We start from the raw sequence: 17726 nt of genomic DNA, 5'->3' as shown, positions 1-17726 counted from the left end.
ACTATTTAACCTTTCCTTCCAAAATGCATATACTGAATAAATTCATCATTTAAAATTAACCATTTAATCGAACTTGCTACAAACATGAATTGAGTAATTCTAATTAATGATTAATCACACAAAAGGGGTCATATTTAATTTAGTCCCTTAATTTACTAATGCATAAAAAAACATTCAATCTAATTAAATACTTAAGATTTAATACTCAATTTTACCACACACAAAACACACAACTCAAGAAAGCCAAACAAATACATGACCTGCATACCCAACCAAAGGGGAAACTAACGGATGACTGATGATGCTCACTTGAGCATGACTAGGATAAAAAGAGGGTCTTACAACTAATTAATCTAATTCCTTAGGACCAATAAGGTCCATTCAAACCTATGAATCCAAGTGGAAATGAACCTCGTACCTATGCGGTACTGTACCTACAATCTCCTGCAACCATGAGCCACACATGCATACATATATATTTAATGAAAGTGTTAGCCCGAGATTAATAACATGAATTAGGAGAACAAATAAAATTACATAAGAGTCGATGCAAAAACACATTTATAGGTATGCACAATAATCATAATATCTGACTATAACATGACATCATGGTAAATCAACCAAGGTCAGACTGGGTTTTAAAATCTAATTAGGGCAGGGGTACTACATTTCACATGACCCCTAAGGACAACATACAACCCCTTATGATACCATATGACTCCTAAGGACAACATATGGCCCCTTATGACACCATATTGGGTCGTATGGGGTCATATGGTGTCCTAAGGGGTCATATTGTGTCCTACAACCCCTTAGAACACCATATGACCACTTAAGACACCAAATTGTGTTGTTATGGGTCATATTGTGTCCTAAGGGGTCATGGGACACCGTATGACCCCTAAGGACAACATATGACCCCTTAGGACACCATATGACCCCTCGCTGAATGGGTCATATTGTGTCCTAAGGGGTCTCTCTCTCTCTCTCTCTCTCTCTCCCTCTTCCCCTCTCTCCCCCTCTCCCCTAATATCTCTCTCTCCCCCTCCCCTGATCTCTCTCTCTCTCTCTCTCTCTCTCTCTCTCTCTCCCTCTCTCCCATAATCTATCTCTCTCTAAAATATGAGTAATAAAATCGGATATTGAATATCCTATTTCTATCACTACCATTAACGTGGCAACAATAAAAAATAAAGGTGCCAATGGCAACAATATTTGGGACCACAAATTTATACATTAAAATCAGATATCCAATATAATCCGATATCTGATTTTATCGTATATTCAACTTTTGTAAACAAAAAAGAGCCTTGTGGGCCATTTTGTGGATTCCAAGGACCCACAATCTTCACATTCCATTTTCTGTTGACAATCATAAGTTTTTCAGATAGGTTGAGACAAATTTGTGCTTTTGAGAGAATCTTAAAGTCATATCTTATATTGTCAATCGTTTAGGAGCATCTTTGTGGAGGTAAATGGGGAATAGTAGTCATTCGAAGTCTAAATGCAAAAGAAAAATTTCAAATGTCCAAATTGAAGTGTATAGAGAAAGAGATAGAGAAGGTCATAGGAGGAGAAGACAAGGTATGTTAAATATTTCTAATGTTACTTCAAGTGAAGAGGAAATTGAATTTGAAAATGTTGAAAAAGTTATTGAAAATAAAAATGTAGATTTTGAAAGTGAAAATTTTGAATATGTTAAAAATGTTGAAAGTGATGATGAAAATGCTCAACATGATGTGAGAATGGAAAGTGAAAATTTGGGAGTTGACAATGAAGGTGTCCATAATTTTGGTGTAAATATGAATTTTTTTAACATTGGAGGTGAAAATATAGAAAATTTTGACATAGGAGGTGAACATGTGGAAAATTTTGACATTGGAGGTGAAAATTTGGAAAAATTTGACATTGAAGGTGGAATTGCTCAACCAAGTGAACAATATATAACACCTAATTACTTTAGAAATGAAGACCCTCTCATGTGTGAAAGACAAATTCAAAATCCAAGACCTTCAAGAACCCCAAAATGGTTACTTGAAATTGATGAGAACATTATTGTGAATCCTGAAGGCAAGAGGTCAACAAGAACTGTTTAGTTGTGGGCTACATAACTTTTTGACCAAAATTTTAGAAATAAGACATTGACCAACCAATGCCAACTCTTTGATCAATTGTTATAAAAATTGAAGATTCGTATGAACATGAAGATGGAGAGAAATTCTATTATTGCCAAAAATCTATTTGACACTCTCAATTCTATTGGAAAGAATACCAAAGAAAGAGATAAGATAGCCGCTTCAAGAGTGATTACAACCTCCTTAGTAAGTCATCAATTGAGGAAGGCTCATCAAATGAGACAAACTTGTGTTTATTTTAACATAAACCATAAAACTTTGGATAGAGCACTTGCACGAAGACAAAGACTTGACAATCCACTTCAACATGATACATGGGCTTTTGGTGGGAGGCTTCCACGTGTTGATAGAAAGTTGAGTGACAATGTGAAGGAGGAGATTCAAAATTTTTGGCACTCTAATTATAGAGTGTTACCCAATGTGAAGGACATTTTGAAATTAAGAATCGACAATCAAGACCGCACACCGCATCCTAAACATTTCTTGGAATCAAGCCAAACAATGTAGTACAATTTTTTTGTGAAGTACATCCAACTTTGCAAATATCACAAAGGGCCTTTGAATCTTTGAAGCCATTTTATTGTGTTCCTCTTAAGATTCGTAATACTTGTTGTTGCAAGTACCATGTGGAGTTTTTAATGTACCATGAACTTTTATGTCATATTCGATCTATGATGCATACTACTGAGATATTGCAGGAGTGTGGTGCAATGCTATTTTCGATATCATCAAAAGAGTTGTAAGATCTATTTTTATGCCCTAGAGATGATGGTTGTTGTTTCTATAGAAATGATTGTTTGGCTGAGAAGTTCTTAGAATGTGGTGGGTTGTAAAAGTTTGTTTCATGTTTTCATGAGGGTGGTGAACATGAGTTTGGAAAGAATTATGTTGAGAAAAAAAGATATGACACAGTGAAATATACTTTGAAGAGTGGAGGTGAAGGTTCTAGATGTGAATTATTCTCAAGAGAAGTGAGTGTTGCTGATTTTATTTTGGATTTTAAGGAAAATATTTTCTACAAGTATGCAAGGCACACCCATAGATCTCAGTGGCTGGATCAATAGTTTAGGATGTGTAAGAACTCTTTCCCGATTTGCACTATTGTACCGGTGGTTGATTTTGCAGAGAACTATGCATTGCAACCACAAAATGAGGTACAGTCTCAGTACTATAATTCAATCTAGATTGCTATTTTTGTTCACATTACATATAGACATGGTCGTGATAGTATAGAAGAGGATAGGAAGATAATCAGGAAGTATCATTTTTATATGAATGATGATAGATCGCACTCCTCCGAGTATGTGCAACTTTCTTTCAAGAATTTTTTTGAGTTCTTGCATGAGAAATATATTGCAATTGATTGACATATCATATGGTCAGATAACTATATGGGTCAATTAAAGAATGCCCATATGTTTTATTAGTTGAGTAGTATGCATATAGAGAGGTGGATACCTCATATTTGGTGTTTTTTTGAGGCAGGGCATGGGAAGGGGGAGCATGATGGATTAGGTCCATGTTTGAAGAGAGCTACAGTTAAGGAGAAATTAAGGATTTCAAGTGCAAATTTATCTAATGCACGTTCTATTGTTGGTTAGTGTAGTTCAGCATTGTCCAATGGAGGTAATCTTGATTTAGTAGTGACTAGATTCTTTTGGTTGGTTAAGGAGAGCACAGTGGGATACAGATTGGAGCAATTGAAGATTTCAAGTGTAAATTTATTTGATGCACATTCTATTTTTTATTGGTGTAGTTCATAATTGTCACATGGAGGTACTCTTGATTCAGCAGTGACCAGATTCTTTTGGTTGTTTGAGAAGAGGAAATTGAATTTTATGTGTAGACTGACAATTCTTAAAAATATAGGTTCATGCTAGATCATTTGCCGTTGACTAGTTTACTCTTGGTGATGGTACATATTCCTTTTTGAATAACCTTTGTGCATAAAAACTAAGCCAAGTAAATGTATTTCTATTTAGAAATGATCATATCTACCATCATCTTCAACCATGTAGAGAAATGCAATGAGAAGGGCTTTAATTAACATGCATCTTTCTTCAAAGTTATGCTTGTATACTTTGTAGAGAAACTAGTAAGTTTCATAATTATACAATCTTGTACATCATAAAAGTGTTTCAAATGATCTATTTATAATTTGACAAAATAATTTGTACTAAGTGTTATAATTTGTTTCTTGTAGCACATTCATTCCGCATAAAAAGGTTGCTTATTTTGGTCTTCATTTATATGTAGGCATTGTTGTACATAATATTTTCTCTTAGGACATGAGGATGTCTGTTGTAGATGAAGTGGGATGTTTTTTTTTTTGATAGGTAATAGGCCGAAGCCGCAATATTTTGAATTATTATTATTATTATTATTATTATTATTATTATTATTATTATTATTATTATTATGTTTGATTAGATTGACCCATGACCTTCCCCATTATGGAAAGCCAAGAGTCATAGCTTAGAATTCCACTTTAGATGTCCCTATTGGGAATTGAACTTGTGTCTCCACAGTGAGAACCCAGTGTTTTAACCAGTTAAGCTCAACCCCTTGGACATAGATGAAGTGGGATGTTGTATTGGTATATGGATGTGAATTAATGTAACTTTTTTATGATGATATACAATATCCATGAGAAAATTGATTTAGTTATATTGATGATATACAATGTATCTGTACATGAGTACATTGGTGTAGTTGTATTGATAATGAAAAAAAATCATGTTTGCATATCCCTTCATGGATGTCACATGAAAGTGTAATTGTAATTATGTGTATACAGTAAATGGAAATATTGATGGTCATTATGTGTCTATAGTGTAATGCTTGTTTATCTATATTTTTCATTGAATGAGACTAATGATTTTTTTGCCAACTTTGCAAAAAATGCTTCCCTGATAAAACCATAAGGAAACATGAAAAACCGAGATAGGATTTTCTAAGGACCCCTCTCATGGACTCATAGGTTCAAATAGATCATTCACAAGTGCCACAGATTTTGAGTTAGGGCCCGTCAAATTTTGATAATTTTTAGCACTTAGGGTGCTCAAAGGACAATGCTGGTAGGGTATGACCCCAAGTGTTCGACTGAGTGGGGGGGTGAAATAGGAGCATGCATAGGGTAATAATACCTAACAAGACATGTGTGAGCCAATGGTTCATTATCATGATGAGCAGGACAAAAAATTGGTCACGTGACAACATTCAATTGAATGAGACTGACGATTTTTTCACCAGTCAAAAAAATTATGTGCTATTAAACCATAGGGAAACGTGAAAAAATGAGTTGGGACTTTATAGGGAACCCTCTCATGGACCCATAGGTTCAAATGGAACATTCATAGGTGCCACAGAATCCGAGTTAGGGCCCGTAAAAGTTTGACAATTTTTAGCACTTGGTGCTCAAGGGATGATGTCGGTAGGGTATGATCTTGAGCATTTGACCAAGTGGGGGGAAATAATAGGAGCATGCATAGGGTAATAATACCTAGATTTTGAACCAATGGCTTGTTATCACGATGAGGAGAATAATAAATTGGTCATGCCACAACATTCGATTGAATGAGATTGACAATTTTTTTGCCAACGAAAAAAATATTGCCCTTATAAAACCATAGGGAAACTCAAAAAAATGAGATAGGATTTTGTAGGGAGACCTCTTATGGCCTCGTAGGTCTAAATAGATCATTCACAGGTGCCATGAATTTTGAGTTAGGGGCTGTCAAAGTTTGGCAATTTTTTAGCACTTACGGTGCTCAAGGGACGACGCCGTTAAGGTATGACCCCGAGCATTTGACCGAGGGGGGGGGGAATAGGAGTATGCATAGGGTTATAATTCCTAAATAGACATGTCTAAGCCCATAGTTCATTATCACGATGAGGAGAACGAGAAATTGGCAATGCGACAACATTCGATTGAATGAGACTGACAATTTTTTTGCCAACTGAAAAATGTTGCGGTAATAAACCGTAGGGAAACTTGAAAAACCGAGATAGGATTTTAAAGGGACCCCACTCATAGCCCCATAGGTTCAAATGGATTATTTACAAGTGCCACAGATTTTGAGTTAGGGCCCGTCTAAGTTTGACAAGTTTTAGCACTTAGGGTGCTCAAGGGATAATGCCAATAGGGTATGACCTAGAGCGTTTGACCGAGTGGGGATGAAAGATAGGATCATACATAGGGTAATAATGCTTAACTAGACATGTCTAAGCCAACACTTCATTATCATGACAAGAAGAATGAGAAATAGGGCACGTGACAACATTTGATTGAATGCGACTAACGATTTTTTTGCTAACCGAAAAAATGGCACTCTAATAAAACCATAGGGAAAATTGAAAAACTGAGATAGACTTTTGTAGGGACCCCTTTCATGGCCCCATAGGTTAAAATAGATTATTTGCAGGTGCCAAAGATTCTAAGTTAGGGCATGTCAAAGTTTGAGAATTTTTAGCACTTAGGGTGCTCAAGGGACGATGCTAGTAGGGTATGACCCCGAGCGTTCGATCGAGTGTGGGGGGGAAAGAGGAGAATGCATAGGGTAATAATGCCTAACTAGACATTTCAAAGCCCATGGTTCATTATAATGACGAGAGAGCAAGAAATTAGCCATGCAATAACATTTGATTGAATGAGACTGAGGATTTTTTCCCCAACCAAAAAAATGTTGCCCTAATAAAACCATAGAGAAATTTGAAAAATTGATATAGGATTTTGTAAGGACCCCTCTTGTGGACCCATATAATCAAATGCATCATTTGTAGGTGTTACTACTTATCAAATTGTCATTAGTTTCATATCCAAAGTCATACTATATATGCTAGTCGGTTAGTATTACTGAATCATGCAGTCGGTACACACAGAGAAGTCAGTATGAATCGTCTAGTCGGTTATAGAAGAAAGCAGTCACAGAACGCAGTATTCATTGAGCTGTTTACCGAGTAATGGTTCATGGCTACCAAGAAGTAAAGTTAGCTCATCGAGCTGATATTCACTGAGTGAAATGTTTTACAGATACATTGAGCCTGGTCATGCACATGAAAACATGTTACAAGATCGAGGCACATCTAATCATTTTACATCTAATCATTTTACATTGGAAATTGCACAAGGAGATTGTGTATGATTACAAGGTCAATCTGACCAATTAAATATTTAGTTTAGTTATTCATTTGAAGAATCTTTTTGTAAGATCGAAGCAATGAATTAGATCACCACTGTAAGAGATCTATTTATACAACATGATTTTAGGGTTAAAAAAGAGACACATGTGAGATATGTGTGTGTATGCATGAAGGAAGACTGTTATAGAGACACAGAGAGGTCACCGAGAAGGTTATCAGTGAATAGTCGAAGAACAGAGTAAACATAAGGGTTTACTGAGTTACAATATGGGTTACTGAGGTATGCTACAAGCTAGGTAATCTTATTCTGAGCACATAGAATCTGCTATAGCATTTGAGATGTAAAGTTGCAGATATTTGTAATGATTTTATTGTAAAATTGTGAAGTTGTAAGAGAAACCTTTAACAGGGTAAAAGACTCTAACCAAGTCTATAAATTGTAAATCCTCTAACCAGGTGCAACATTTATATAGTGTTGTAAAATCCTTTAGTAAGGTAGATCTAATAGATCTTGATACTCCTAACAAGGTAAGCTATCAGAAATAGCTAAATGTAGCTCTAATCGAGCAATCTTTATTATTGTAGTAGTGAAGTTGTGGGTGCCATCTCCAGCGTAGTTTTTCTCTCTAACCAAGAGTTTCCGCATAACCAAAATATATGTGTTATGGAGTGAATCATGTATGATTGTTATCTGTTTGTTTTAACTTTATTTTATGTTACTACACTATTCTATTTATGCATAACAGTAAGGTTATTATTGAAGAAATTTTTTGGAGTACTGATTCACCCCTCCCCTCTCAGTACATTAGCTTTCCATATTTGGCCTAACAATTGGTATAAGAGCTTGAATCTTGGAAAAGGGTTTAACTACCTAAAGAGAAAGATCTTAGCAATGGATGGCTACAAACAATCTCGGAGGATTGTGTATCAATAAAAAGAGCTGGATAATGCAAATCAAGTGATTACAAACATGCAAAGGCAAATGAAAAAATCTATAAAAGTAAGGAGAAGATTATCTAATGACTTGCAAGATTCTCAAGAGCTAGTGGAACAAATCGAGACATCATCTGAGAATAGTATATCTGAAGAGACTGAAGAAATGATTGGAATGTTGAAAGAAAAGAACAAAGCATTGGCTGATCAACTGAAAGCAATGAAAAGAGAACATGAACATTTCAGTACACAGATGACTGAAAATCTAGATGCATTAAGGATAGCTGAGGATAAAGCAAGAGATCTACAAAGAGAGAAACAACAGCTTGGAGTTCTAGTATCTGATAAGGATGATGAAATCATAAGGTTAACTAGTATTCAACAAAATATGATAGATCAACTAGGTTATGCACATCATGAAGAAATTTTGAAGAATGATGAAAATCAATCATTGAAACTTGAAGTATCAAGGTTGACTAGTGAACTTGAAACTGAGAAGAAATCCAAAGAATCATTGGAGAAAAGTTATGAAGCATCAAAGATGTTGGATGAGCAACTGAATACAAGAAGACCCTACAAAGATGGAGGACTCAGTTACAAAGGAAAAGAATCAACTGAGAAAGGAATTCATACCACTGAGAGAGGAGAATCATCAAAGCAAGCTGGAAAAAGGAATAACATCAAAAGGAAGAAGCCTATTTGCTACTACTATGGAAATCAAGGTCATACTACCAACATATGCCAGATTAGAAAAGGTAAGTAACCAAATATCACTAAGTCCAATGGATATTGTTACAATTGCAATAAATATGGTCACACATCTAATCAATGTAGGACAAAGTCTATTAACAACTATTAGAAGGCAAAATTCAAAGGGTTTTGTAGGAACTGCAATAGATATGGACATAGTATCGAGAAGTGCTGGTTTAAGTAAAAGAACTACATGAAGTATCCACACCAAGCAAAAAATAGAGGTTATCGAACTCACACATATCCTTACTAATAATATGTAGTAGTACCATGGGACTACAATACGAGGATATGGTGTGAATGTTGTGGAAGATATGGACATATTAGTGCCAACTGTTTTATAAGATTTGGAATGAACAACTGGAGATCATGGGGAAATCTTGGTATGGCATGTTTTCATTGTCACAAAGTTGGACATTTAGCTGGAGATTGCAGAGATCAACCGAGAAGAGACACTGAAGAGATAAAAGAAAAATTCAATATGATTCAGAAAAAGAAAGAAATGATGTCAGATGAAGAAAGCACCTTACCTACCAAGTTAGGTGCACCTATTTCAAATTAGTCAAGAAAAGGTATGAAGGGACTACACTCTCTAAAGGTTAAATCATAACAATTCCTATTCTATTATGTACAAAATTCAAAATCTACATAGTTAAGATGCAATTAGTTAGTTTATATACTATACAGGAAACCTGTCAAGTCGGTGTATAGAGGAAACCTGTCAAGTCGGTTAATAAAAGAAAGTTAGTTACTCAAAAACAAAAAAAGGTGTAAATTGGTAAAAGGTGAACCGAGTGCATTTAATGTCTTGACCTAACTTGCATGGAGCCCAATAAGGTATTTTTGAGTACTTAAAAGTGTTTTTGCGGTCATTTTCATTTACCCAAGTTTTCAAGAAGTAGAGCAGCGCGAATCAAAGTGATCAAACTTCGTTCAGAGCGAATTTCTAGGTATTTACATCAATCTATTCACACTTTTAGTTGGTTTCTAATCTAGTCAAATTGCTATTGTCTACCACATGTGAAGCATCAGTCATTTGTAAACCCTAAGGATAATTTGTCAAATCTTACCCGAAACCTACCATGGCGCCCAAGATCCAAGACCCCGTAGTTGTCCAAAATGTGGAGAAGCCCTCGCTAAATATTCTCTAACTCCCAAAGTTGCCTTAGAACTGGATGACAAAACTGCATTTTCACTCATCCCAGATCAAGTCTTGTTAGTAGAAGATGTCAGATTCTTCACCAAATGTCGTGTTGAGGAACTCGATCATGTAGAGATTAGTGACACATATGATGAACTTTGCACTGATGGCAAACTGGATAGCAAATTTGAGCATCTCAAAATCAAGGGATTAACTAAAGCCCTAGTCTATCCCCATGTGTTCAAACCCCAGTGGGTTAAGTTTGTCTTGAGAAAAGTACATGATGATTTCATGTGGCTACAAGAGCAACCATTTAAGATCACTAAGGAAATCATTCACCTGATCACCAGGTATCCCATCTACGATCATGCACCAACATAGAAAATGATATCACAAAAGGAGCTAATCAGTCTAACCGGAGTAGAATCTGATTACCGAGGACTAAAATTGAATAATGTCACTGATGCAGAACTCAAGTTTGCAATTAGAGTTATTGGTTACTATTTCTTCCAATTTGCAAGGGAAAATAGTGTACCATGTACTGCAGTTGACTTGGCCTACAAAATAGTGAAGAAGGGAATAAAAGTAGGCTTGTGTGAAGTACTATTGAAGAACTTGTTTGAGAACTTGAACACAATAAGGAAGTCAAAGAAGAACAACTCGAAAAATACACTAAAGTTTGGCTCACTACTTGTATGTATGTTTTTCTACTTTGAGAAGTTCTTTCCCTTAGTCGATAAAGTAGTATGGGAGCTACACTGACCTATCACCCATCAGATCAATGACTTCATCAAGAAGTTGGGAGATAACTTTAATGATATCATAGATGATTAGTTTAGCAAATTCCAAGAGAAAATGCACAACAGGTACAGGATTCCACCACAGTTGGTAGAAAAATACAAGGACAATATATGTTTTGAGGTTGATACTAATTATTGTTATGTGAATGTTGTTGAACCGAGGAGTCAATCATTGCAACCAATGGGTTATGAGATTGATTATGATATAACACAACAACAAATTGATGCCTATTTATCATTGCTAAGGCATGCAACCGAACTAAGTTATGGAACCTATGAAGAGGTGAAGGAGAAAGTAAAAATGAGCATTGTAGTACCTAAGGCTACAAGAAAAGCTACAAAAATGATAAAGGCTTTATTTGAGAAATTAGGAGAAGAATCCTCCTCTACACCTATAAAAGGAAATCTTGCCATTATCGAAGAGGAATCAAAAGCTCAAGAGGCTACAATAACATTGAGCACAAAGTTGCCAAAGGGTAAAGTTCTGAAAAGAAAGAAACAAGACATTACAAAGGCCCTACCAACTCCACCAACAAAGAGACCCAACACCAGAGCATCAACTGCATCACTGAGTAAGAAGCAAAAGAGTGTTACTGCACCAAAGGTAACCAAGACCTATAAGAAATCTACTTGAAGACTCATTTTGGCAAAAGAGTCGAGTGATATAGAGTCTGATGATTCAAATAAATTCTAGATTGTGAAAAGCAAAAAGGTAAATATTCACAGTGTTGAAAATTTTTGTGCCAATCTTAAAGAATACGATGGATTTGCAAGATTTAGATATGTTAAGTATGAGACTAGGAATAATGATGAGAAGTGACAAATTGAAGAAGTTGTCATATGTACACTTCTGAAGTTTCGGCTAGCTCCATTAGAACTAGCAAAGTCACTTCCAAGTGAACTCTACTTACATATTGATAACAAATGGAAATATGCAATTGACTCAGAGAGACAAATAAGAGAAATAAGTCTAGTCCATCTATTTCCTGACATGTCTGTAACAGAAATCAAGGAGCATTCGACCACATAAAATTCTAAATTTCTTTTGAAACAAAGAGCCTTAAAATTGATGAATGGGCTATACATTGATGTGGAGAATGAGACAAAAGCCAAGTGGTAGGTGATCTTCAAACAAAAGGATGTTAGTGAACAATCTCAAATTGAAATTGTTGATGTCACTGAGCAAGATCTAGATGTCACAAAGGAAGGTCCAGACCTGGTTGACACTATTCAAATTGATGAAGATGTAATGGATGAAGCAACACCAGAGCAGGAAATGATTGAAGGCACTACTTATGCAAAACTTATCTCTAGTGAATCTGTTTTAGAACAAGTTTAGCCTTATCCACCGATGAAGCCACCTATCTCAACTGAACCTCTCAAGGACACTAAGCAAGGCACCAAAGGTAACAAATCTGAAGCTACAGGAGATACAACCAAAGATCAGACATCTCAAGCACAAACAAGCACTGCAAATGTTATAGCTGAGACCCCTAGCACCGAGCCACCCAAAGACACTACAATAGCTATAGGAACTAGCCAAAGTGTTGCATCTACCAAGCAACCTACCGAGGGTCAGCAAGCCTCACAAGCACTTGTCTTAGTGCCATTGACCAAAGGAAAAGAGAAGAAGGTGAGAAAGCATGGTTTCAAGTTTGACTTATCTAAACCGATCGTGTTGCCCAATGTAGACATCTCCAAATTGAAAGGGCAAGCACTCACTATATTTGGTGAACTATGCAAAGAAAAGGCCAAACAGGAGAAGCAACTGGCCATATAGAAAAAGAATAAAGTACTTCAGAAGGTTAGGATACTACTCATAGAAATGCTACCTTCAGCAACAATGTCACCCGATGCAGCCATCCATATTCAATTGGATGAACTCCTAAATCAGATTGAAACATCTGGAGTTGATGCATCTGAGTACTTAAGCAAGCTCAAGGATAAAGAGCTAACTGCTGAAATGATAGAGGAAGTACAAAAATCGATTGCTGTTGGCAAGGTAAAACTTGTCAAATTCATTGTTGAGTTGTCCCCTCAACTCAAGCATATTCTTTATTTATTCTAGAAACTGTGTACATTTTCCTTATTCATTAAAGATGTCAAAAATAAAATTGATGCAATTGAGAAAGAGATCACCAATCTCTCAACTAAGTTGACCATCGAGCCTAATTCAGTTTAGAATTTTTATACAAAGCTTCAATAGCTCATGGCACAACAGTTAGAACTGAAGAATGAAGAGCATAAAATAAGGATGGATATAATGACCCTTTAGACATTATTTCTTCCTCATCTCTCATCAGTACAGGAATAGATCAATAGAGCTACATGCCTATCAACTACACAAGAGGGAAGCACTCTTGATGGCTTAATATGACTCCTATCTGATATTCAAGCACAAAATTCATTAATGGAAAGTGTAAAGGATTCACTCTCAGTCGCCCTCACCGATGCCTGGACCAAGTATAAGTCTATTTTTCATCAGTTACCACCTCCGGATGGAAATTGAGTTTTTGATGTTTGTCAAAAACGAGGAGTAATATTATGATACTACATAGAGGAAAGTAATACCTAGCAAAGGGGGAGTAATTCTATATTTGGAGAGTAATACAGTTTTGATAACACAATTTTGAGTATTGTATACAAAGGGAATATACCGAGTAGAATATATAGAGCATTCAGAGCACACTAGCATAATACAGAACCGAACATGCAAAATTCAGAGTTATGTATAAAATAACGATAAGGGGAGTATATTTGCATATACTACTTCATTGACTATTGTATATATTGTCAAGTATAGTCATTTTGCAAGTATATAGTTTTTGAGTTATGACTTTGAAAGTAGTTTTTGTCAAACATCTCAACTAATGTCAAAAGGGGAGATTGTTACTACTTATCAATTTGCCATTAGTTTCATATCCAAAGTCATACTATATATTCTAGTCAGTTAGTATTATCGAATCATGCAGTTGGTACACACAGAGAAGTCAGTATGAACAGTCTAGTCGGTTACAGAAGAAAGCAGTCACAGAACACAGTATTCACCGAGTAATGTTTCATGGCTACCGAGTAGTAAAGTTAACTCACTGAGTTAATATTCATTGAGTGAAACATTTTACCAGATATATTGAACCTGGTCATGCACATGAAAATGTGTTACAAGATCGAGGCACATCTAACCATTTTACATTGGAAATTGCACTAGGAGATTGTGTATGATTACAAGGTCAATCTGACTAATGAAATATTTTGTTTAGTTATTCATTCAAGGAATCTTTTTGTAAGATCAAAGCAATGAATTAGATCACTGCTGTAAGAGATCTATTTATACAGCATGATTTTAGGGTTAAAAAAGAGACAGATGTGAGATATGTGTGTATGCATGAAGGAAGACTATTACAGAGACACAAAGAGGTCACCGAGACGGTTATCACTGAACAGTCAAAGAATAGAGTAAACAGAAGGGTTTACCGAGTTACAATATGGGTTATCAAGGTATGCTACAAGCTAGGTAATCTTATTCTAAGCACATAGAATCTGCTATAGCATTTGAGATGTAAAGTTGCAGATATTTGTAATGATTTTATTGTAAAATTGTGAAGTTGTAAGAGAAACCTTTAACAGGGTAAAAGACTCTAACCAAGTCTATAAATTGTAAATCCTCTAACCAGGTGCAACATTTATATAGTGTTGTAAAATCCTTTAGTAAGGTAGATCTAACAGATCTTGATACTCCTAACAGGGTAAGCTATCAGAAATAACTAAATGTAGCTCTAATCAAGCAATCTTTATTATTGCAGTAGTGAAGTTGTGGATGCCATCCCCACTATAGTTTTTCTCTCTAACCAAGAGTTTCTGCATAACCAAAATATATGTGTTATGGAGTGAATCATGTATGATTGTTATCTATTTGTTTTAACTTTATTTTATGTTACTGCACTATTCTATTTATGCATAACAGTAAGGTTATTATTGAAGAAAAGTTTTGGAGTACTGATTCACCCCTCCCCTCTCAGTACATTAGCTTTCCATATTGGGCCTAACAAAAGGTGCCATGGATTTCAAGTTAGGGCCCATCAAAGTTTAACAATTTTTAGCACTTAGGGTGATCAAGGGACGATGTTGGTAGGGTATGACCCCTAGTGTTCGACCAAGTGGGGGAGAAAAATAGTGGCATGAATAGGGTAATAATGCCTAATTGGACATGTTAGAGCCCATAGTTTGTTATTATGATGAGAAGAATGAGAAATTGGCCATGCCACAACATTCGATTGAATTCGATTGATAATTGGTTTGCCAACCAAAAAATGCTGCCCTAATTAAATCGTAGGGAAACTTGAAGAAAGGAGATAGGCTTTTTTAGGGACCCCTCTCATAGCCTCATAGGTTCAAATGGATCATTCGTAGGTGTCATGGATTCTGAGGTAGGGCCCGTTAAAGTTTGACAATTTTTAGCACTTAAGGTACTCAAGGGACGACGTCAGTAGGGTATGACCCCTAGCGTTCGACTGAGTGGGGGGGGAAATAGGAGCACGCATAGGGTAAAAATGCCTAACTAGACATGTTTGAGCCCATGGTTCATTATCACAATGAGAAGAATGAGAAATTGGCCATGCGACAACATTCGATTGAATGAGAGTAATGATTTTTTTGCCAATCGAAAAAATTCTTCCCTCATAAAACCATAGGGAAACTTAAAAAACTGAGATAGGTTTTTGTAGGGACCCCTCTCATGGCCTCATAGGTTCAAAGGAATTGTTCACAAGTGCCATGGATTCTGAGTTAGAGCCCATCAAAGTTTGGAAATTTGTAGCACTTAGGGTGCTCAAAGGACGACGCCGGTAGGGTATGACCTCGAGTGTTTGGCCGAGTGGGGGGGGGGAATAGGAGCATGCATAGGGTAATAATGAATTCTATTGTATTGTTCATTAAATAAATTGCATTGTATTGCTAATTAAATGAATTGTATTATTCAGTAAATGAATTGTATTGTTCATTATACAAACAACACTTACAATGAAATGAAATGAATTGTATTGTTCATTATACAAACAACACTTACAATGAAATGAAATGAATTGTATTTTTCATTAAATAACCATTACTAACCATTGTTAATTATTGGAATGAAGATTAAATATCTCCATGATAACACCATGCACAAATGAGAAACAATTTATATGATCAAATATCAACTTTTATATATATGAAAATGTCAAATGATTACAAGTGTAAGTCCATACACAAATATGGCATAAACACCAACTCAAACAAACTGTATGTGTATATACGTGAATGTATGTCCATATACAAAATATACATGCCATGTAGACATGTAAGCATCCCAAAACTATCTATAACATCCTAAGTTGCTGATGGGTCATCAAAATCGATGCTCTTCTCCACACTGCTCGACTCTGAAGGATCATGTACAAGAAAAAACAAACCACGATTAAGATTAGTTATATTATATAACTCACATTCGAAAAGTCAACATAAAAATGAACTATAATTGAACTATTCTTTTTTGCCTCATCTCCACATTTTCTCTTTGGCTTTGCAGGACTCTTGATGTATGTCTTTGGTAGAGGAGGTGTTTTTTCAATATTTTCATACAAAACCTACATATGTTCACAAACATGACATTGATACAAGTTAGTATATAATTGTCACTGATAATAAAAAATTATATCTACTAAACACAAAATAAAATAAACACACATGTACTCGAGGCATCTTTTATTCTTCATCTTCAGGTATACTGGGTGTAGTCAACAAGGATGTGAAGCCATGAATTCTCTATACATATACACATGTATATGAAACTATCAATCTATGTATAGACATGTATAATTACTATAAGTTATTTAAAATATTCATTCAATCATATTTTCATTCAATTACCTTTCGCTTGGACCTCCAACTGTACTACCAGATCCTAAATCACATAGCCCCACACTCATCTTGCTTGTGCCCTACAAAAGTAAAATAAGATATACATGCAAGTTAATACATAATCTAATACCAATATAAATGATGAGCATGTATGTACAATAAAATACAAACTAGGTGCAATAATATATGTATTGTCAAGCTATCAAGTGTTGGCATTTGATGAACTGGTATGTTGGCATATGATGATATGATAATAATGTATGTTGATGTCAATAAGTTCAGGTCAACCAGTATGAAGATTGGAGGAAGTTATTGTTGGTGATTAAGTTGGAGAATTGGTATGAAGAGATGTAATGAACTGGTATCAGGGTTTCACTAAGTGTGACTATTAGTTGGTAGTCTCAGCTCTAGGGTTTCCAATTTAGCAATCTAGCTTGTGCGATGCAACCGATGATATTTTGTGATGAGTTAGCTAAGAAATGAGGATGAGATCAAGATGCCACACCAGTTTTGTGCACGTGAAGGATTTTCTTGAGGATCTTGCATGTGAAGATTGCCTGCATTAAATGTCTACCTCGAGAATGAACATTCTTCTTAGCAGTATGAGAAGAAAGCATGATGGGTTACTGATTTCTATGTGCAGTGAAGATTGGACAATGCAGAATGACTTGTGATCTGTTTAAGATTATTTTATTCTATGCTAAGTGTTTTGTATGGTCAGGATTGGACTGCTTGTAATGTAAACCTAAATGCTCAGGGTTTAGGGTTTATGCTACTGATCTAATTGTTGTCTATAAGGTCGATGATGTTTGTTATTGTAAATTGTTGGAAAAGTTGTGTATGTATCCGAGTGATGAGATACTTGCCAGAAAAGTGAGATAAAACTATAGAGTGTGATTGCAGAGTAGAGGAATTGAAAAGGATTTG

The sequence above is a fragment of the Cryptomeria japonica genome, chromosome 2 (genome assembly GCF_030272615.1).
Source record: "Cryptomeria japonica chromosome 2, Sugi_1.0, whole genome shotgun sequence".
NCBI classification, from domain to species: Eukaryota; Viridiplantae; Streptophyta; class Pinopsida; order Cupressales; family Cupressaceae; genus Cryptomeria; species Cryptomeria japonica.
Note: the sequence above shows the minus strand (reverse complement) of the source record.